The sequence below is a fragment of the Phalacrocorax carbo genome, chromosome 5 (assembly GCF_963921805.1).
Source record: "Phalacrocorax carbo chromosome 5, bPhaCar2.1, whole genome shotgun sequence".
Taxonomy (NCBI): Eukaryota; Metazoa; Chordata; class Aves; order Suliformes; family Phalacrocoracidae; genus Phalacrocorax; species Phalacrocorax carbo.
Window position 1 is genome coordinate 13737544 of NC_087517.1, and position 22953 is coordinate 13760496.

The window sequence follows — 22953 nt, forward strand, 5'->3', positions numbered from 1 at the left end:
GCTTTACCTCTGGGCTGACCAGCAAAGGTAACTTGCTCATTCTCTGGGGTTTTGTGTGCTGTAAACGTGCCGTTGCCTGGTCCAGGAAATGTTCGAGGACCTGTGAAGTGTGGCTGCTCTTAGAGGGACTTCTTGCTGAACTGTGAAGAGGAGCAAAGGGTGACAAATTGCTTGTGTACAGCTGCTCTCAGAGTGAGCAAGGCTCTTTGAGAAGATGCATTGGTAATTGGAGCAGACGGGGTTGTTCTAAGAGTTCTCTTGTCCTTTGGGCCCCATAGCGTCTTGTCACTGCGTTTTAGTTTCACTCCCTGCATGAAATAAGGGTACCTTCTGCTTCAGGGGGTGATAAGCACATTGCAATATTGTAATAAGCCTCTGGGTGGGCAAACCAGGAATGGGTAGGCAGGGTTTTACCACCAGTAGCGCAAGTTCAGAGAATTGAGTGCTGCTTTTTGTTGTGCATCAAGATTTATTCTTGTTCCAGCGTAACCTGTCATAGCTGACTGTGGATGCCCAGTCTTGTTTGAAGATGCAGTTTGACTGTGCAATTAGAATTTGGTTTTTATTGCAAATCTGAGACCTGCAGATTCCAGTTTGGGTTTTGTGGCACGTACTTAGCCTTGATCTTTTATTGTCTGAGATGAAATACTCTCTACTGCTCTTGGCTGTAGGTCAGGCTTGGCAGAAGTTTTCAGAGGGGAGCCCAGGTGATAATAACCAGCTGCTCAGGTAGGTGTCTGGCACTAATTTCTTGGCTATTTTAAGATTTGAACTCCTGGCAGAGGAGAAGAAACCTGAACCATGGGCCTGGCTAATTCTGTCCTATCTGGCCTGATCACTTGAATTATCATGTGATCGTAATGGCATGCTCTCGGTGACTCAAATTAGGTCATTCTGCTTTGTCCCTCTAAACTGTCAGGGAAGCCACTTGCATGAGTGTGTCTTTATATCAAATGCTTGTCACCTTTGGCACGCTAGGTAAAGCTGTTGACCAGCCCGATGGTCACTGACCCGCCTTGCCTTCTGGTAGCAGTGTTGCTGCATACACCTGCAGACTTTCTGCTGTGTGCGTTGTTTGATGTCCAACAGGCAGTGTTTACACCTCAAACCTGTGGAAAATACATCCTTGCTAAGGTTTGAGGTAAACATGATCTGAGTGGTTGGCAGAAATTGCTTCTCTGCTAGTAACTGACGTGCAGCTTTGAAAAACCTTTCGTATCCCACCTTCGTGCAGCAGAGAGCAGCAGAAGAGCAGCAAAATGCATCTGCCCAGAATGGGCGGTTTTCTTTTAAAACCCATATTCCTGGCTTCGTGTTGTGCGAGTGAAGATGGCAGCTGGGCGAGGATGAACAGAAAGGCAGCGGTACTTCCTCCCGGCTGGAGCCGAGTCTCTTGGGCGCAGCCTGACACCGGGGGGCAGCACGCTGCAGCTGTACGGACACGCTGCCCTCTGACGACCACAGCACAAGGTTTCCTGGGAAATGACCTCCTGGATTTATTAAGAAAACAGTCTAGGCCAGGCAGTTCGGGGTGCCTGGCTGCACTGATGCGACTAACGCATCCCTAATGATCTAAGAATATGGGAGAAACTTGGTATGGGTGTTAAAATATGCTCATTCTTTGGTGCTGCCACAAATACTCCTTCCAAGACTGTTGAATTAAAGCTGCTCTTAAGAAAACTTAGTTTATCTAGAGTAACTTATCCAGTGCAGTTCCATGTTCACTGAAGCTCAAGCAGCTCCCTTCCTGTGCTTCTTGTTCCAACCCCTTGGCCTGTATTTTGAACCTGGAGTGTTGTCTTCCCACTCTGCGTCTGTTACCACGCTCCTCTCTGTGCCTGGTGTTCTGCCCTTGCCTGGAAGCCTGTGTCTGCTTGCTGCTTTCTTCCGTGTTTGACCCTGGTTTCTTCCCATGCTGCTTGCCGTGCCTGGGCTATCCTGTCTACCTGTGTGAGCCTCCAGGGACGTAGGCTTCTGCAGACCTCTTGGAAAGGTTTGTGCCTGTAAGCTAGCACCCTGGTTGCCGCTCGCTCTCTGTATTGTGGCAGTGCGGGCCTTGATGGGAAGACGTTCAAGAAAGCTGTGCTTACAATAAGGTTTGCTTCCTGCTGTAATTTTCCTTTCCCTTCCTTTTGTTTATTGGTTTTCCTTCAATTGAGATCAGCTTAGATGGCAAAACTGAAGAGCAAGGAAACAAAATTCTGTGCTATTTGAGTAAAGCACAACAATACCTAGGCTACAGCAGGGAACTCTCAGCACAAGGGTATCTTTTCTTGGTGATAGCTTCTGTTTTTAGGCTGCCTGTGTTATTAATATACTGCTGTCCTGGGAGATGTACATAAGCAGAAATTCAGACAGCTGATACTTGCCAAACATAGTTTCCGTCGCAAGTGGACAGGCATGCTGTGTCATGAGTTATGCCTCAGTCCTTGCACCAATTTTTATTTCTCAGCTCCCCGGTCGTTTGTTCATTCATCTTGGACAAACACAAACCTCCTGACCGCTGATTTTAGGGCAGGCTGTGAGTTGTTTTTACTGAGATGCTAGGAGCTTTGGGGCTTTGGTTTCAAGGCTTACTTTACAAGCAATCTGCCTTTCTGTAATGAATGACTTTCTGGAGCTGGTTTACTGAACACCTATGTATGTAGTATGTATGTAGTATGTAGTGTTTTCAAGATTCAAAAACACTTAGGTGCTAGCAAAGTCTGCTAATTTACACTTGTTTATTCCGATTTCTTTGGTTTGCAGGAAGGGGAGCTGGGCTTAGGAGTGCAGAGCATTTCCCAGCACATGAAGCACTGGAAGTAAAAGAGGAATGGGGTGGTGGGGAGAAAAGCAGAACTGGCTGCAAAACAGAGGGGAGAAGGGAATGAAGAAGCCAATGCTCACCTCTAGAGGAAAAGGCATTGGTGAATTTGGCAGCATTAAGACTGCTTGAAATTGACGATGCAATTTGACATTTTTCTTGTTTGCCTGTTAGATGTGCTGTGGGATGCCCAGGCTGCACAGTGTGTCAGGAGTGTGCTGCACAGCATGGTCCAAGTGCTAGTGCTTACTCATGAGCCCTGAGTGGAGGAGGAGAGCAGGCTGGGCAAGTGACACTTGCTCTTGCCAGTAACAAGCCTGTTTGCTTGCATACCTGGCTTTTGGAACGGCTTCAGCCGTGAGGAGCAAGGCTAAGACCTGTCTGTGAATAGCTTGTGGTGCAAGGGAGGATTTGTGCATGGCTCTGAGGCGTGACATCCTCTCCTCTCCAAGTGAAGTGCCAGCAAGGCGGAGGGTAGCTCTAGCAAATTCCTCCTCTCCCGACTTTCCCTTCAGAGTGCTGGGGTGTCTGCTTCTCACTTTGCCTGTGTGAGGCAGCTGGCCAGGGCAGGGCTGTGTTGCGTGAGGTGCTGTACATGTCCCTGCCCTGGGCAGGGTGTTGCAGGTGAAAGTGGGCAACCAGGTAACAGGAGTATGGTGGATGTGATCTCAGTTATGTGTTTTCCAGGAATACCCACAAGTCTTCCTCTCGGACCAGACTCCTTTATTGCCGAAGATGCTGTTCAAACACATCCTGTTTTCCAGAGTTCACAATCTAATGCACAAAGTCTTTAAGTGTCCCACTCCAGGCGTCCACAATCTGCACCCTGTTGGGCGGGTGCACCCTCTTGGCGAGGGACCACCCCAGGGCGCTGCTGGAGCGCAGGCAGTGGGGAGGGCCGTTCTGTCCGTCAGGCTGCTGCCTGGCACCACTAATCCAGGCAGATCCTACCCTGGCCAAGGCCAGCAGCTGTCAGAGCAAGCTGAGGAAATGGGTAACTGCATGAGTGAGAATTGCTGAAGTGAAACATTTTCTCCCATGCAGGGTGCAGCAAGGCCTCTTATCACTTCTCCCACCCAGCATTAATTAGGCATATGGCAAGGACAGAGATGCTGGCTGTCCTGGGAGGCTTGGGCTAGTTACACACCTGGGTGTCTGTGACCTGTAACTGCGTGGATCCCCTCTGTAGGGAAAGGATAAGCTACAGACAGGCCTCTACAAAAGCCTTGGCCCTGATCAGGGAATAAAATGCTGATTTACAATTGTCTTCAAATGTGGTACGAAGAAAGAAGGCAGGATTGTGAGGCTGAATGCTGCAGGGCTTTGAGATGGTGAGGTGGGTGTTGACAGTGAGCCGCGGGCGCTGGAGTTGCCTCCTTTCCACGGCCGTGTGTTTTACCCAGCGCTTGACCCATCACATGGAGTCTAGGGCCTGGACTGGATTTGAAACTTGTTTTAAAGAACAGGAAGGAGAAAAACAAATGAAACTGTCTTTTAGGATAGTGATTTTGGAAAGCCCTGGGTTTTACTGTGGGTTTTTCCAGTGTTGACTGAGAGGAGGGCTTGGTGAGCAGGTACAGACCTGGAAACCAGGCTGCTGGCTCTGTAGTGTGGCATTGCTGCCAGTGCAATGCAAGTTTCCTGTAAGTGCTTGCACAAACACCCCGTTTGCCTGTGTTTTGGTCGCTTTAAAACAAGCAGGGAAGTAGAGTCACTTCTGTCAGGGTTGCTTTGCAAGGCTGAAGCTGTTGCACCATTCTGAGGGTGAAGGCAGTACCTTGCCTCTGTCTAGCTTGCTGGGCGTGCTCAGAGATCCTGTTTCTTGCCAGCACACCCTGCAGAAGGCAGTTCTGTGGTGGGGAGTGAGCAGGGGTCTGTGCCGGTTGCGCAGCAGCAGCACAGCTGCTTTGTAGCCTGCAGGATTTTTATTTCTGTTGATGCGAGAGCTGGAAGGGACCCGGTATGACTTTCAGGTGCTGGGCTGCATTTGCAGGTCTGCCTGTTAGAAGGGCTGGGTTAATCTGCCCAGAGGCAATGGGCAGAGGAAATGTAACACAAATCTATTAGGCTTTTCCCGCAGCTATCCCACACAAAGGCATGATGTTTGTGGATTATTAGCTGGGCAACGCTTAGAGTGCATGCTGTTGAACTGTATCCTGAAAGACAGACTCCAGGTTTGGAGCTGCCAGGGCTTTGTGACTGGGCTGGCAGGAGCTATGCGAGTGCAAAGGACCAGTTTCAGAGGCAGCGTGGTTTCTCCTAAGGCAAACCTGTCCGTTGATGAACTGTCAATGCAGCTCATCAGATGAATCACAGCCCAAGCTTTTATCCTGAGAACGACTAGCTCAGCTTTTTTTCCCCCATCAGCTCATAACTCTATAAGATGAAATCCTGCCGTGTTAATACCTAGTATGGATTCAGTCAGTTGGTTGTTAAGAATCATTTGGAGTTGGTGATTTGGACAATCGGTTTCTGAGTGGGCTGCTGGTATGTGTTTGCTGTGTTGCTGTTCAACGTCAGCCTTCCCCTTGCGCTTTGTAAGAGCTTCCATTAATTTCAGTAGAAATCTGCATTTGGGGTGAAGGGTGACCTAATCTTTAAAAAGGATCTTAATCCACTTAGCCTCTCTTGCAAAGCTCAGCATTTTTTCCTTGTCAGGAGCAGACTGCATTCCTAACCTTGATGTGTTGCTTTCCAGTTGGCTTAATATTTGGGTGAGGATAAAAAGGAAATGTTTTTCAAAGATTAAAAGAGTCCATGCTGCTAAGGTATGTGCTTGTGTGATGTGCAAGCATAAAAAAAACAGAGATAAGAGCATAATTATACGTGTTTGGGTGGTGGAAAGAAGATAAAATAACCCCAGCAGATGACCCTAGAGAACAAGCACAGGAAGAGGCAAGCTCATTTGAAAGAGTGTAAATGGGGAATTATGAGGGAAGAGGAAATGGGGCTGAAATGTTGTTTAATGTAAATTGAAGTGCAAGACAAAAATAGGGCTCCTGTTAGTTTGTCCTGTAAATGTCTCTTCCCAAAGGCCTGAGGGCAGCCAGGAAAAATACGGTCTCTAATGCAAATATGAGACCTGGTGCCTGTGCCTTTTTAAGACTAGAGACCTTCTAGGCTACTGCATTAAATCTAGCTCTGGTCAGAAAGGATGGAAAGCTGTTGCCAGTAACCTGTATTCAGTTTTGGGGTCTTTTGGCTCAGACTCCAGGCACAAAACAAAGAACTCCACAATTAACACTAATGGGTACCTTCCTTGATGTTTTGGCCAGTGAGAATGAACCATACCCACCCTCGCTGGAGGCAGTGACTCCAGGTCAGAGGAAGAGGCCTGTGGGGATGTCGCATGGCTCACAGGACCTTCATGCCAACGGGGAATCTCAAATCAAGCCCCATTGATGCTGCATGAGGGTTACCTGCTTTGTAGGTGATATTTCTCCCTGGGTGGCCAAATTTCTGCAAGGAGCAATCACGCGCAGATGTGCCCGTGTGGACACAATGAGCCTTGAAGCCATTTGCTCACTTCCCTTTGATCAGAACCTCCTGCTCTCACGTTTTCTTTTCTGTTTGGTGACCGAAGCGAAGCTTCATGTGCCTTCACGTGGGAGTTAAGTGGGTCAGCAGGCTGCTTTGTTTGTGGCAGCTCTCACGTGGAAAAAGCCCGATGCAAAACGCTGAGGCTTGGCAGGAAAGTGCCAATTAAAGATAGCAGTGCAGGAGCATATTGTCTGAGCTGAAAGTGCTCGAATCTGGGGCTGTGACAACTGGCGTGCAGAGGAAAGAACGAGGAATTATTAAACTTAATGTTGATCCAAAGTAGCCAGTGCTTTCCCTGTTTCAAGTGTTTGTTCTCACGTGGTATGGGCGAGGAGTTTGTTCCCTGTTTCATGGGTAGGGGGTAGAGGAGGTGAGTCATGCAGGGAGCCCGTGCCAGAGCGGGATCAGCGGCACTCGGAAGCTGGGCGCTTGGGCTTTGCCTCATGTTGGCTGATGCCATTTACCTTTGCGCAAGGAGCAATCCAGCTTTCCCCTTAGCACTGCACAAGTCTGCTCAGGTGGTGTGTGCGGGAGGTGTAAGCGGCAGGAGATGGCAAAGGGAGAGATGCAGTGTTATGTCGGCCCAGGTGAAGTTCTCCCCCTTAGCCGTGCAAGCAGTCAGGTAGGGACAGCCATGAGTCTGCGTGGCAGTGTGCTCAACTCTAGGGAAGCAACCCAGGGACAGCCAGGCTTTGGCGCTGCTGTCCTCTGCCATCATGGGCAACTACATTGTCATACTGTCATTCATAAATGAATATGACACCTTGGAGCACTGGGCCCTCAGATTCCTGAGCAGACATTGTACAAAAGGGCCCCGGATGAAAGGTGCAGAGCAGGCCACTTGGGTATAGTCAGTGTTTCTACTGAAATAGAGCCTCTCCCTCCCAATCCATCCCTCTGCTTCCCACTAGTTCTATTTTATTGATGTGTTTTTGTTTGAAAGAGCAGTTCCTTTATTTTAAAAAAGCTTTCTGGCTTTATTTTGCCTGCCCTTACAGCTTTCTGTGCCCTCACTGCAGGTGTCCCTAAGCTGATCTCCTGTTTCATCTTGCAAATGGACTGTTCTTTGTTTTGCACGTGTATAGGCACGCACCACCTACTCACCACGAACCAGACCTTTCTCAACAAGTGGGGAACAGTGTACTTTGCAGGTGGGCTGACTGGAAAGAGATGTGCTGCTTCACTGGGAACAGTATTCTCTCAGGGGACGGTGTTCCTACCTTTCTGCTGCACTAGTCCTGCCTGTGCTGGAGAGCCATGTGTGAGGTAGGTAAGTAAATGCCGATATTTCAGAAACAAGAGCTTAGTAAGAAATACCTTCATTTAGGTATGTTTTTTATAAGCCAAATGCCTGCTGTTAAACCACCGGTTGTGAAGTCCTCGTCAAGCACTTGCGTGTGGTGGTGATGGCGGCTTCTCCAGTAGTTACTGCTGTGTCCTTTGTTTAGAGTGTCCTTTCTGCACCCCAGGATGAATCCCCCAGGACTGGTTAGAAATAGCATGGTCATTACCTAACAGTAACTTTGGAGAAGCTGAGGTATCTGTGCAGATTGGATTCCATCTGGAAACTTCGATCTGGTTGCCCTTGGGGCATCCCAGCATGCCATTGCAATGGGTTTCCAGTGTGAGCTGAAGCAGGGGACTGTCATAGGTGGTGCCAGAACTGATGCAGATTGATGTCCCTGTGAAAGCTGATGGACTGCGCAGCGTAATCGAGAGCCTCCTCTGAGCAGAATTAAAGAACACTGAGATGCTGTGAGTCTCAAAGAAAGCTAAGGAAAAAAAAATCCATGAAGGAACAGTGTTCTACTAGAGAAAGCAGGATGAAGGGTGCGATTTAGTGTGTGTTATAGTACAATACTATATGCAGCAGCAATCAATTTTAAGAAACCTAAAGGGCAAGAATTGGAACAGTGCCTTCACTGCCTACTTTTTTAAAAGTTTGAAGAGAATCTGCAGGTTACAATGTATTGTACAACTTATGTTTCTAATGAAAATGAGACTTACATGATCAGTCTGTCTGTCTGCACCTATTCAGCTGTCAGGCTGGCCCCCTCCTTTTTTCCTTCTCAGTATTCGGGGTGGAGGAAAGGATCTCAAGTTTCATCAGAACTGGAGGAGAGAAATAATCATTGCCAGCCCCATGGAAAGGCAGGAGGGAGGTCAGGCATGGTGCGGTTCCTGTGTACAGCCCCCGACTAACAGCTCCTCGTGCTGCCGGTGTCTCCTTAGAGAAGTGTCACAGGGCACACAAAGGAAGGTAGGGCTGCTGAGACAGCCGTGGGGATTAGAGGGACAAAGAACACAGATCGGTAGGAACCAGGCATCATTAGTGCTGCTGCTCATGGAACAATTTGGTTATCTTAAAAATGTAGGATTCAACTGTTCTAAAAATTCTCTGCAGGGAGCCAAGGAAATGGTCACCTAAGAACAGAAAAAACCAAAATATCAGAGCCGATTAAATGACAGAGAAATTTATTTCTGTGCAGAGACTCTACCTGTTCTGTAATAAAGAAGAAAATACATAAAGACTCTGTCTGCAGTCTACCTGTTAATTTCACAGTGAGGAAGCTTCAAAGTTTCATGCAGTTGTCACCTGAAGTCTTGCAGCAAAAGAGAAAAGAACAATTAGATTTTCTGTGCAACTTTTATGTAGGAGGGGAAAAAAAAAGTACTTCAAAACCAAGTCAGCTGCATCTCTCAGCATTTCTTTATGAAGCTTTAGACTGCCAAACACTGACCCTAAAATTTCTAGAAGAACGTGTGAAGAAAAGGCCAAACACCCAATTATATCAGAGGGCAGTATTGAAAGATTTCCAAGGCAAATGCCTCTTTATTATAACACTGAAGAGAATGAATTCACAGCAAATGTGTGATATACAAATATTGATTTTTTACTAAAGCTAGATGAAATATTGCTTTTCATAATTCAGTTAACTTAGAACTATTTGATCAATTTTTATCTCATTTTCTTGCTTAAAATGGAATGTGATGGTGTTTTAGGTAGCAGCGAGGGAACTATCTAAAGTCTCCAAGAAAACTTTGCCTATAGTTCTAACAGATCAGCTGAACTGGAGTGATTGGTGCTCTAATAATGTACCGACGATCCTACCCTGTCACCAGCTGCTGTTAGGAGACTGCAAAATGAGAGAAGGGCAAATGACTGGAGCCCTGGCTGGAGAGCTGCCCAGCTAGGGAGAGTGCTCAGCACAGGGCTGGCCCTTCTCTGAGCACACATGGATAGCAATGTGGGGACTGGGAAGCCACGGGAGGCGAAGCAGAGCTGCTGTGCCTCTGCTGTGGGCAGTACTTATAGCCAGCAAGGGCTCCCAGGAGATTAGCTACTGCCTGGGGCATTAGCTACTGCCTGGGGTGTGAGAACCAAGGTAATTTCTAAAGCTGGTTTGTAATCACCTGCTTCCAGTTTACACGGAGCTGGCACTAATATCCCCAGCTTTCTCTTGACATCTGTGCAGCCTGTTCTGCTTTTTATGTTCGACCTACGCCGATTCCTTCATGCAAATCTGCAGCTGTGTATTGCTCTGGAACCCGATGTTGGGAAAGAACAAATCAGCAAACTTAGCATTACTTGGAGGGGGCTTGCCAAAAGCCACTCCTGTGATAAAACCGTGAGCCACAAAGTAGGGCATTATTATTCAAGAAGTTATGACTGAAAAGGAACCATTTCTTCCACATACAGTTCTTGCATATGAACTGTTTTGATGGCTCAGGCTACATACTTGTTGGAAACTGCAATGTTACACCATGTTATGGAGGTCAGCTGCTTTCTGCAGTGCAGAGGGTGAGGACGGCTGGGGGTGTTTAAGGTGAAATGAAGGTTCCCGACAACCAGCAAGAGCAAAGCAGTGGCAATCCTGGGGAAGATGGTCAAACACGTCTTGGTAAAGAGCCCGTGCACAGGGTCTTTGTTTCCTATTTTCACCTCGGTCGTATAGTAGAAGTGTTGCAACTCTCTCCTAAATGGAATAAGAATGGTTGCTTTTAAATGCAGCTTTTTAACTACGACTGCACAAAGCCCTGTTTCCCTCGATAGGGAATCGTTGAAAGGGAAGGGCTGCGCACCGGCACGGGGCGTCAGGCCTCTCTCCGCACGGCAGCACCCAGCCCCCGCGCTCCCTCTGCCCGGCACCGCGATTCCTCTCGGAACCCTCCCGCCTCTCCCGAGCCGGGCCCGCCAGCCCGCAGCGCTGCGCTCCCCGGCGGGGGCCGCTTCTGAGCCCGCCCCAGACCGGGCACAACGGCCGGCTGTCCCCACACAGCCGGCGGCCCCGCCAGTCAGACCCGGCGGCTCCCGCCATCGCCATGACGACCGAGCCCGCCCGTACCGGAGGCGGGGCGGTGCCGCCCTTGCGCATGCGCACGGCGCACACTGACATCACCGCCGCCCTGCCGGGGGGAGCTTTCCCCCCACCTACCATAGAGAACGGCCACAGGCGCGTTTTCTCTAGCCGTCGCTGCGGACGCTCTATGGTACATGGTGGTACTGTGTGTGGGGGGTGTGTGCCTGCGCACCCATGCGCGCATGCGCGCTGTCGGCCCGGGAGCGTTCTAGAGGCGCGGGGCGGTGAGGCGCCGGCGCGGAGGGCGTGCGGCTGGCGCATGCGCACTGGCTCCCATTCTTCCCGTGGCAGCGGGGCGGGCGCAGCCATGCAGCGCAGCGGGCGCCGCCGCCGGCACTGAGCGCCCTACGGACCCCGCCCCGCCGCCGCCTCCCGCCGCGCCGCGACCCACGGGTGAGGGCCGGCACCGTGCTGCGCCGCGCCCGGTGGGGAGGGCTGGGCCGGCGGGCGGGGGAGGCGAATCGCGGCCGGGGGCTTTGTGTGGTGGTGCCGCCGCGGGGTGACGGTGGGAGCGCGCCGTGAGGCGAGCGGGGCGGGGCCGGAGCGCAGACCGCGGGTGGCCCGGCGGTGCGGGTGGTTGGCGGGAGGGGAGGGCGGTCCGGCGGTGCAACGGGTGCGGGGGTGCCGGGGCCTAACGGCTGGCGCGGGGGCGCACCGCCGCCTTCCCGCCCCGGGGCCGCCGGCAGCCCGCGGGGGTCAGCGGGCCGTGGGGGCGGTCGGCCGGCCGGCTTCCTCCGGGGCGGCGGCGGGAGCCCGGGGGCCGGCCCAGCGGCGGGGGAGGCGGTGGTGTCGGGCAGAGGCCTTGCGCCGGGGTCTCCGGCTGTACGGGCGCTTGCCCGGCGGAGCGCGGCCGTGCGGAGCTGCGGGAGCGTCTTGGGGCTGCCCTGTTCTTAAAACCGCCTTGTGATTTGGGTGGATGTGGCTCTTGTGTTTGGCCCTTTCGTGCACGTGTCGCGCTTTACTTATTTTATTTCCATCAAAATCTTTAACGCCAATTGGATGCGGACTGGAAGTTTGTGTCTGTACAAAGAGCTGGTTTAATCGTTAGACACGTCCTGCAAAAATGCTTCAGAGAGATGATGGCTCCGAGTACATAAAACGTGGTTATTTGTCAGTGTGTTTATACAGGCTTGCGTGGGCTACGCCTAAGGTATTTTCAATGTCTGTGTCCTCAGACACCTGTGAGGAAGGGAAAAGCTCTCCTCCACCCTTCTGCACAGCTTCTTGAGAAAGGTGGGAAACTGAGGCAGGGTGACAAGCTCAGGGCTGTTTGGGAAGCCTGTGGTGGAGTAGAGTGGAGACTTCCCAGGTGTGAGGGTTGTTCTGACCAGTAGATCTCTCTGTCCCTTGCAGACTTATTTCATAAATCAGCATTTAGTGAAGGAGACAAAGGTTAATCAGAGAAGCATGTGCTGAGCCAGTGTTGGTAGGGCAGAGATGTGGTCCTCACCCCAGCACTTGTGCCAGTGTCTCTGGCAAATACATTGGAGTCCATTTTGCTGCTCAGTACTGCAGACTGATTCTCTGCATCTTTTGAGCAGTTGCATCTCCGTCGCATACTCCTCTTGATGCCACCTAGGTGCTGTTGAAGACAAAGTATTGTTGCTTGATACCTGATGATGCAAATCCACCATTTAGATCAGTAGTTCCCAAATTAGATCTTGCAGAGGCATTAGAAGTGCAAGTGTTTGCTTCTTTGTGGGATTCTGAACTGTATTTAAAAGAGGTTTGCAACTGGAGAGGAGGCTGTAGCTGGATATGTTTGAGAACTTCCAATAGTGGTGAGCTTTCGCTAGAGCAAAGGACTGCACCAAGCGCAGGATGGAACTGCAGTATTGTCATATTCAGGGTCTTCCTTATCATGGCAGTATAGCTCATTGGGGAACAGGCCTTTGTGCTGCAGTCCTGGGGTTGATGAAGTCCAGTTTTTGCTTCTCTTCTCTATTGGACCCTGTCAGTTAGTGGGGCTGAAACCTGGAAGTTATGAGAGAGACAGAGTAATGACTGACTGTTGCCTGTGAGTGATCCTCTCTGTATTTCGTAGTCACACTTTTTTCATTTTTTTTAAAAATTCCTGCCAATGTAAATGGATTTTTTTTTCATACTGATGCCTGCAGCATTCTTGTTAAATCCTTGAAATTGATCAGGCAGCTTCAAAAGCTTCTGTTTCAAGAAGAAAAATGCCATGAAGTTGAACACTTTGGCCTTGCTTTGCTTGGCTGATAATGTACAGTGCTAAAAGTGAGATGGCAGTATGCTTGTGAGATGAAAATGTTTCTCTAGGTCATGTGACATTCCCTAGAGGGACTACTACAGACAGTACCTACGATCCAATGAGCTAGTCATCCAGGCATCTTTGAAGTTCTGTAGGAATCTTAAATCTGAGTTACAGCTTCAGTGTTGTGAAAACCAGGTATTTAAACAGCAAAACTCAAACTGAAATGATTTGTATGTTTCTCCCATGTGTTAGTCAATCCTTTGCTACCCATCAGGTAGTTTGGTCAGGACTGTTGGTTGTTAGAGGACAAGACCTGACAGCAAACCTGACTACTTCTGCAATGTGTTACAACACAAGGAGCTAGATCTTGCCCTCAACAGCCTTTGTGTTGGGGCAGGTCATACTGTATTATAAGAAGTGAAAGAGGCTGGATGTGAAATGTTCAGATGGATAAAGTAATGACCTCCCCATTTCAACATACAGGCAGATTTTTGAGAGAGTAATGTGGCTTTGAAGCTTGTGGACTGCCATTATGGATAGCCTTCTGGCCTCAGATGACTTTGGATCCAGTTCATGTGTCACCCTGAGCCTCTCGTTATCTCAGGCCTTGCCTGGACGAGGGCTGGAAATCTCAGCGGGGACCTGGGGGCTTGCTCCTGTTAACGCCTCCTCAGCTGGAAGTTGTAATTGAAGCTTCTTCCTCCTGGATTCTGACAGCCCACCTTCAAACAGTGCTTGCCAGTGCATTAAAAAAAAATGCTGGCAAGTATATAAAGGTGTCTCAGCTGAGCAAATAAAATGGACTGTTTTTGTCTATTAAATTGTGTAGTAAATTGGAAGCAGTCTGACTGTGAGGAACGGGGTTCACTTCTTTCCTTGATGAAGGGTTGACGTTTGTGGCAGTCTTGTGCAGAACAGCCTTATCTTTACCCCGCTGTTTAATGGTGTATGCTTCATGTTGCTCTTTACTCAGTTTCTTCATTTTCATCAACCTATGCAGGGTTGAAGTTTGTATTGCATGTTTCTTTAGAGCTCAGCCAGTGCTTTGGATACTGTCTATTGGACCAACCTGTTATCAGCCCTCGAAGCTATCTGAAAGCCTGATGTGAGCTAGTTAAGAGCTCTGCACAGCAGGGTGCTAGAGAGCTGAACACAGGCAAGTTCCTTGGCATTCTGTGCTGCACTAGTGTCTCGCTCTGTCATAAAGATGAGAGATGACTTTCTCCTCCCTCTTGGCAGCACCAGCACTCTTGCCCAGATTTCAAAAAAAAAAAAAACCCACACAAAAAACCACAAACCAAAAAAACCCCACCAAACCCAAATGAATTGGATGGAGTTCTAACTGTTCAAGTTATAGGAGGGCAACAAATGGGTTTTGTGGTCTGGGGGGCTCCAAGTGCTCTCTAAGAGATTTGATCTCAAGTCGTGGTTAGTGTTTGTCTGGTTTCCTTTTGTCACTTAAATGTTTTGTCACTTTATCTGCATGTTTAGCTCTGCAAGGAGGGAGATGTCCATTCTGCATCTAGAAACAGTACACCAAGTAGGAGCAGTAAAATTGTTAGAAAAGTGTCATCATCACTGGTTCATCAGAAGTGGGTGGGCAGATTTAAGAATCTCTAATTTGTTTCCCCTGCCAGCAAAATGATAGGCTAAACAGCCTAACCAGGCCAGGCCCCGCTGCAGTGTTTCTGTGTTTCAGGTCTAAGCTGGGCCCTCTCTTTACATTTTGCTTGTAGATGCTTTAGATTCTAAGACGTTTCCAAAAGCCAAATTCAACGAACAGTGAGTTGCTGAGGCAAAGATCTGGTCAAAACAGAGTCAGATTCTGACCTGTGTTTCAAGGTGATGCTGAGCAGCAGAGGGGGATCGCAGGTATGTGTCTCCACCTGTTACATTGCACGTGGTTTCTTAGCCTAGCAGTCTCTTAACTGCCACTAGAGTTCAGCCCAACTTATGGTATTGTCAAACAAAACCCCTTTCTGCTCCTCGTTGTCCTGTGCTCCCTCAGCCCACTATTGTATAAATCTTAAGTGTCATGGTGGCTTTCTGCAATCCCTTGCTGCCTGTGTGTGGGGATTTCTTCAGCCATCCACTTATGTGCGGTTGCAAATGCCAGGGTGAATAGAATCTGCTTATGCCTGAGCACAGAGGGTAACCCTCCTTCCCCTCCCTGGGGCTGAACTGGTCCTAGGTGCTGGTTAGGTGCTTTCTGCTGTCCCGTCAGCAGTTGAACTCCAGCTGCTGCTGGGAGTTCTCCTGTCCTTGGCCAACAGGTTTCCATAAGGGCTGGCAGCCCTGAACAGGGGTAGGCAAAGAGCCTGTTTTGCCATGCAGACAAGTTTGTGTTGAGAGTTATGGGGAAGAGGTGGACTTCAGCTGGGAGGCCCAAAGAGAGACCAAGAAAATACTTTTTCCAGAACCGTCACCTTACAAACTGCTGCTGTTGCATCCCATAGCAGTCTCTTCTAGGCTCCTTCCCAAGCTCCTGCCTAGTTCTGTTTTTGGTGTCTGGTGGGTTTTCATATTGGCAACATCTTGGCATGACTTGTCACAAGTATGCATGTAAGTAATTAGAGGTGCTTTAGTCTGTGGCTGTAGTGTCTGCTTACCTGCTTGAGTTTCTTCTGTGAATGAACTTATCTGAGGTGTAGACTGCATGGAGTGTTTTTTCCCTTTACTCCCACATCACACACATTTTGTTAAGATTTTTTTTTAAAAACACATGTGTATGTTAGACCACGATGTGGGGTGCAGAGGGAAGAAATCTTACTGAAAGGTGCTTAATTGGACACTCAGTGTCCCTTGAGACCTTGTACCCAAGGTATGATCTTGTATATTAATTTTCCTTTCCAGTCTGTCATTTTACTACTAGCACTTGCCTCTCAAGTACTTGCTTCCAGGATAGTTCTGACCTGTACAGAAAAACGTACCTATTTCTACTGTGTCACTAACCAGTTGTACATCTATAGGGATAACAAGGTCCTGGAGGATTTGTTGAGATGGAATTTATATAAAATCCACTGATCTCTGTAAAACTAGATTATCCTGATCTTGTACCAGCATGTGGTGGTATGGGGTTTTTTTCCCCAAGGTGTTATCTTGCTGTCAGTTCCCACTGCCACTGGAGACTTGCTTTGCAGTGGCTCTGGAAAGGCACTGAATTTCTAGCCTATTTCTGCCTGTAAAATAGGAGGGTTTTGGAATTCTCCCACCTTTTTCTTCAGCTGATGTACATTAAGAGTTGCTTTCCATCTCCAGGACTGGCTAAAGTAGTGAACTTAGCCTAAGGGACTTCATCTATTGCAATACAAAGAGATTATGAGGTTCAGATGTGTGCTGTGAAGCTACTTGTCCTGCTATAGCATCTGGCAAGTGATGAGCCACCCTGCTCTAGTTCTCAGTAGTGTTCTGCTTCCAAATCTTGCTAAGTGTTTTACCCACGTGAGGCTACAGATGAAAGTCTCCTCTTTTCCTTTTCTTCCCATATTTTTACAGGTGATCCAATATTACTGCTGAATTATGGAGGAGAGGGTTAGGATGTGAAGGCTTTGTCCTGTGCTCATAGTTGCAGTAGGAAGGGGGCTGGACACCACCTCCATTCTTCTGGGATGCATCATCACAGCCCCTTGGGGCACCTTGTGCACCCTTGGCTCTGACACCTTGCAGAGCAGAGCTGGAAGTTGGAGAGAGCCAGTGCTGTATGGTTTGCTGGCCAGGGTCCCACAGGTGTCAGCTGGAGTCTGCAGACTCTAAGGTAAGGTTAGATCTCCAGAATGAGGGAGAGAAAGGATAATTTTGTACATACAAACCCAAAACTTAGGTACTATCCACAAGGTAAAGTGTCATGAGGATAGGCTTCCCCAGTGCCAGTCCAGCAGGTCCCTGATAAACTGCTTGTAGTGTGATACCTTGGAACCACAAACTGAGGTGCCTACGAGAGGGATGCACACTGAGCAGCTCCTAACTCTAAAAGATTTTGATCTGCATCTCAGCACTCACACTGTTAAAAGGGAAGGAGACCTTGAAAGATCATTTTAGACTTGTCCTTAGTCTCAGACAAAGTTAAAACCAAACTAATTTCAGAGAGGGGTTGTATTAGGAAAACAAAGGATGTTAAAACTCATCTAATCTACCCTACTCTTGAAGGGTTACTCCCACTCTGCGAAGTGGTTCCATTAGGGTAGAGTATTGGGGTCACATTGAGGTGACCCACAAGTGGTCTTGATTTTGCTGCAGCTTCATTACTGGAGATTTTTTGAAGATTGATGCATTGCTGAAATAGGTATCTCTGTATGAGGTGTTCAGTTACCAGGGCAGCAATGAAAACCTTTAGTGGAGGCATTAAGAATTCCTGTTATCTGAAGCTTATCTCTCATCTTACCTAAAGCTGGGTAATGGAACTTTCACAGCTAGCATCTGTCCTAGAAGGATTGTGTGGGGGCTAGAAGGCCTTTGCTTAAGTTCTGGAAATCTTTCAGCCATCTTCATTCTAGAAATCTGCCTCAGTTTTCCTCATGTCAGTAAAGTTGTGCCCTGGTGTGGATAGGTTACTGTCTGTACTTTAAACACGAACCGTTAATAGACTCCAAGCAAGTCTGAAGAACAGCTTATATTTAGCAGAGTCATAGCAAGCCTTCAGCTAGACGTGATTCTTGTGAAAGTGAGCTGCCTGCAACAGTTGGGAGTTTTACAAATGCTTCCTTAGTGTGGCTGGTGCTGTGGAAGGAGGAAGAAACCCTTTGTTGAAGACCTGATACCACTTCCAGCAAGGAAGCTGCATCCCCATAGGCAGTGCTCTGCTGATCAGCAAGGCTGTCCTGGAAGTGTGGTGGCTACTCTGTCCGAGGACAGTTAAAATTACTGTATAAGGGGTGTAGAAGGAGTCTCTTTGTTAAGTGCAGTTAGAGGCACTTAGTAGTTGAGATAAGCATGGGGCTGTCCCCTCAGCTAATTAGAAAAGCATGAGTTGTCAGGCTGGAAATCTAAGATACTATCTTTGGATTAGGGGGAGGCTCAACTGCAAGGCAACACTAGGGATTTAAAACAGTCACAGTGATTGTGCAATATTCCTAGGCAGTAAAGAAACGTTACTGCCTGCTTACAGAGGCAGGTAAACAAAAGGGAGAGCCCATCTTTCAGTTGCTGGGCATGTGTCTCCTGCAAACTGCCTTTGGCTCCAGAAAAACATTGCTTTCTACTTCAAGTACGGCACTTGATGTTTTACTTGCTACCTCATTCTCTCTGAGGGCTTGAACAACTAAGAATACTTTTGAGTTTTAGAGACTGTTAGTACAGCTGCTTTGTCCACTGCTACTTGCACATCGAGGGAAGAACAGGTTTGATTGAGTGCTTAGTGAGTGTCATACTTTGTAAAGGCCTGATACCAAATCCCCTCTGGGCAGGGGATATCTATCCGTTGAAGCAAAAATAGGAGAGAAAGAGTGGACAGAGGGGTGAGAGTTTCCACCCTTTGCGCAGAGCTGCAGTTTGACACTGCCTTGCTGATGAGATCTCCATTTAGTCTTTGCCGTATGTGATTTCTAGGTGCCATTCTAATTGCTCTGAACTTCTCGCCCAAGGGGGCTTGGCTAGCAAACCCAATAGTTAAGTATTTACACTGCCCACCTTCTAGTAGTGGTGCAGTACTGCAGGTTTGATGCCTGGTAGCTCCTATATACTCGAAGAATTGTTGCATTTGGCTAGGGTGGAGATCTCCTGGAGGAGGAGAGAAGTTCTTTGTTGTGGCAAGACAAGGTTCAACAAAATGTCTGTCTAATGTACCTTGAACAAATTTTAAACTGAAGTTTGTGTGCAGTTAGGTCCTGAGACCTGTGAAGAAGGAGACCTGTTGGTACAATTGTGTTGCTCTGTTATTTCTACAACTGCTGGGCTATGGCTAACCATGTACAAAAAAACCCAAACACCACCCCAAAGAAGTGTTATGTTTGCAAGTTAAGCTTACTGACTGGAACTGGGTACAGAGAGACCTTCAGGAAGGTGACTGGGAAGGCCTGGTTATTGAGTGGTACTGGCTCTCAGTGATCCTGAGTGGCAGTAATATTTTGACTTTCTGCAGGCTTGTGTCTTGAGTTTGCCGTGTTAGAGCAGTTGACTGGGGAGGTTGTGCACTGTACTGGTTTGTTGGCAAATGGAGATGATGGTGAAACGTGACAAAAATGATAACCTGTCTAGGACAGAAGGGATGGGGCATAGTTTTTAAAGTCGAATAGCTATGTTGGAAGAGCTCCCAAGTGTAGACAAGCCCCCAGGAGAGTAGTACTGTATTCTTTGTGTTTCATGTTTCCTTCCTCATTGCAAGAGGAAGAAGATTTAAAATTTCCTGTAAAGTTATCCTGAGATGAAGTTTTACTTGAGAATTACAAATAACGCAGTTTCACTTAGCCTGGGGTCAGTGCGTTCTCCTAAGCACTGAAAAAATTTCATTGGCTTATGTACCCAGTTTAGTGTTGCCACAGCATCTTAGGTAACTCATATTTCCTTATTACTGTTTGAATTGACTTATTATATATGCTGAGCCAGCTGTTTTGCTGTGAATTGTACCAGCTTTTATGGTGTTACAGTGATGGTATTTAGGCTGAGTAAGTTTGGGCTGTTCAGTCTTTGTCAGCTTTCTCCTTTAAACTCATCATTTTGAGCTTCAAGCTGGCATTAAACTTAAACCTCTTTAGTGGCTTTCTGCTGGATAGGTCTTGATGGCAAATTTAGGTGTTACAGGCAGAGGCTCTGACTAAGCACGTAGTTTTGATGGCTTATTAGTGAAAGAGGGAACTCTATTTCTGCAGTGACAGAGTTGGAGTGGTGGGGAGATGTTTTTTTGTCTTCGACTACCTTGTCTAAATCTTGACATTATGTCAGACATGGCCTAGCCTGTCTTCCCAAGCGCAAACCACAAGCCTAGTAGGAGGACTAGGGAAAACCCTTGCTTTGGAGCTTATATTTGCAACCTTTCTCAAAACTTGGAGGAGCTCCAAAGACAGGATCTGTGCCGCTGAGTTGTTAGTTTTAACTTCTCTATGACTCTGCTTCTGTGGGAAGAGGTTGTACTCAAAATTCTAGGTCTAAATTTTTGGTTCTTGTAACACCGGCTACCCAAAACCGATGGCATTTAAATTCTGCAGGAACAGAAGTGGACTCCTGGGGCTGAGACTGTGGCTTTGTTTTTTCTGAATCTTGTTATGTGGGGAGCACCTGCCCAGATGATTTCAGACTTGATGGTATATAGCAGCCATATGCTTCATTGTTTGGGAGGTTCATTTTTTGTTGCCTTGGGTCTTGGTTTTTTCAGGTGTTTCTCAGGTATTTTTTCCACTTCCTCCTGTAAGGAAGAGGGGGAGTCAACAGACTTCCTAACATGTGTAGGCTGGTAGATGCAAGCCAGCTTGAGCCTTTCCTTTTGGCTTACTATTAATGTTTTCCCCAGGATTCACAGGTATTTCTGGCTCTTCTCCCCTGTATGTGTTTGATGGTGGTGCCACAATGTATAGTGGGTCTTCTTTAGACTACTGTCCTCAAGATTCTGACACAAATCTGTCCTCCTATACTGCACCATAATTTTTATCCTATGACTTCCTTCACATGTTTAAAAAAACGAGGAGCTTGGAGAGAAATTTGTATTAGTTTGCTTAAAATATTCTTTCTGCACTTATAGGCAGAGACTTACAAACTCTTAAATGAAAACCATGTAGAAGAAAGTCTTGAAACTTTGAATATTCCTTTCTTATGGTGGTATGGCCAGCTATTGGTTTCTTGGATGTGTTGGGACTTGTCTATGTGTGAAGTTAATTAAAAATGGCTATTCTGTGGTAACTAACAGTCATTCGCACCCCTGTAATGTGTGTTTTCAAGTTTAAGCAAGTTCCACATTTCCATTTTAAAAGCAATTAGGGAACTTTGTTCAACACGTTCTATCCAGTATAACAGAAGAGTCCCCTTTTGAACATGTGTGCAGCTTCTGGAGTCCAGAAGCAAACCACACAGCCAACTTTAAAGGTTTCAGCTAGAACATGGCAGCTGCTAAATATCATTCACCTGCCCCCTTCTCCAGTAGTTCTCTGCTAGCAAGGCATCCAGTAAAATGCTGATTGCTCTCTGAAAAACCTTCTGTTAGGCGCTTAGAGGCTCCTGTGTGTAATACTGTCTCGCATAACTGGAGCGCCTTCAGCAAGAAGCAAGACCAGCCCATGCTAGAGGGCAGGGCAGGGGCCAGTATTCAAAGGTACAGACAGGGAGACTCAGAGGAAGACTTCTGCTGAACTTGAAGCAGCCCTGTTTTTTGCCTGTGCTGCCATGTGTTGTCAGAGCCGTGCTGGAGCCGTGCGATGAACCATTTCGGTTGAGGATGGGGAAGCTCAGAGCACTGCTTTCAAAGTTGGCACTAAACTGAAACAAGTGAGAAACTGTAGCTTCAGCAATAAGAAGAGGTACAGCTTTCCTCTAGTTTGGAACCAATGTCTCCTTTAGAAAGAAAAAAAGGCAGTGGTCTAAGAGTATTCATTGGGGTTTTGTTGACAACTTAGAATTTGAAGTCAAATCACTCTTGAAGTGACTTGAAGCAAAAGGGTGAGAGTTTGGTGTGCTCTGTAGGCAGTTCAGATAGGGGTGGTGGCCACAAGCAGTAAGCTGTCATGGCAGTAACTTAAAGCTCTAGGTGCTGTGTGTGCAGCTGCAGCCAAGGCTTTCTTGCTGCTCTGGAGGGGTGAGGTTTTGCTGGTGAAGAGGGAGCTTAGACTACAGGCATACACAATCCCGTCTGGCTGATGGTAGGATTTGCCAGGCAGTTGGCTGAGGCAAGTTCCTGGATGTACAGAACCAGTTTTGATTGCTGCCAGCCAGTGGGGATTTGAACTGGCTGCCTGGAACAGAGGGACCTGCTCTATGGTGACTCCTCCTGCCTGATGAATAAGCAGTGCAGCCTGTGTGGGCAGCTGAGACCTGTCTGGCGGCGCATGGGGGTTAGGAAAGCTAAAGACAACAAGCATCTACCTCTAGATGCCGTGTTTGGTATTGGTAAGATGTGACAGTTTGTAAATCTGGCCAAGGAGGATGGAGGTGAGAGAATGAAGTGAAATAGTCTGCTGTGCAAGGTGTGCTTTCATTTCCAGGCTAGGATTCTTATGTGCATCCTGTCTGCTGTCAGATCCGCTTTGTTTTATTAAGACTTTTGTGAAGGCCTTATTTGCTCAAACAGAAGGTATTTAGATTTGTTGTCCCAGTGCTTCTAATTAGTGGACTTATGCCTTCAGTTTCCTTCCAGTTGTTTACTGAACCAGGTGTCTGCTCCACAGCTTCTTCCCTTGCTCTGAGCTTGACCTGCTTTCATCATGCTGGCAGAACAAGTAGGGCAGATTTCTAGCTTTAGATATTATTAGACATGAAACAAAAAGACACTCTGGATTTTTATCTCCCCCTCGTGGAAAAGCTAACCTGGGACAAGGGAGTGCTTCAGGAAGCAGTATGGTGATGCTGGGAGCCTTGGTCTGTGGGAGGGTGGAGGACAGGCTGGGTGGGGGTCTGTTTCGTGGCTGCTCAGAGGGATTCATTTGGCTGCAGATGGAGGGACAAGAAAGCTGCATCTGGGTCCCCAGTGAAGTCCTTGGACAGGAGAGCTTCTAGGATTGAGGAACATAACCAAACCCAAACCCCAGACATAGATATTTTTTTTACTTATGTGTAAAAGCTTACTTCACAGATGATGCTGTGCGTCTGAGTGGCAGCAAAGGTTGGCCTTGCCTTTCTTGTGTGTGGCCCTGGTTCTCAGGACACCACAGGCACTGTTGATTGATCTGCGTTTACACTATTGCACCAGGGCAGTGCTGTTTCCTGGGCATGTGTAGCTGGGATATAACAGGCTTCAGCCTGGAAACAGCTTGAGCACCTAGTTTTTGAAAACTGCTCATTTTATGTTCTTGGAGCCCAATGTTAGTTCTGTGCCTTGCTGGCCAGCTGATGGCATTGATTGCTGAAGGCCAACAGTCAAAACAGGATCCAGACGTCTTCCTGCTTTCACT

The 22953-nt window shown here is 47.8% G+C and overlaps 1 protein-coding gene across 1 annotated transcript in view; it reads left to right on the forward strand.

Moving 5' to 3' along the window:
• Nucleotides 1-10960: 10960 nt before the first annotated feature.
• CLASP1 (cytoplasmic linker associated protein 1) overlaps nucleotides 10961-22953 on the forward strand; it is a 188584-nt gene continuing 176591 nt past the window's right edge. The window contains exon 1 of the mRNA XM_064451239.1: nucleotides 10961-11100. The gene's annotated coding sequence lies outside the window, so the exon portion shown is untranslated. The remainder of the gene's footprint in view (nucleotides 11101-22953) is intronic.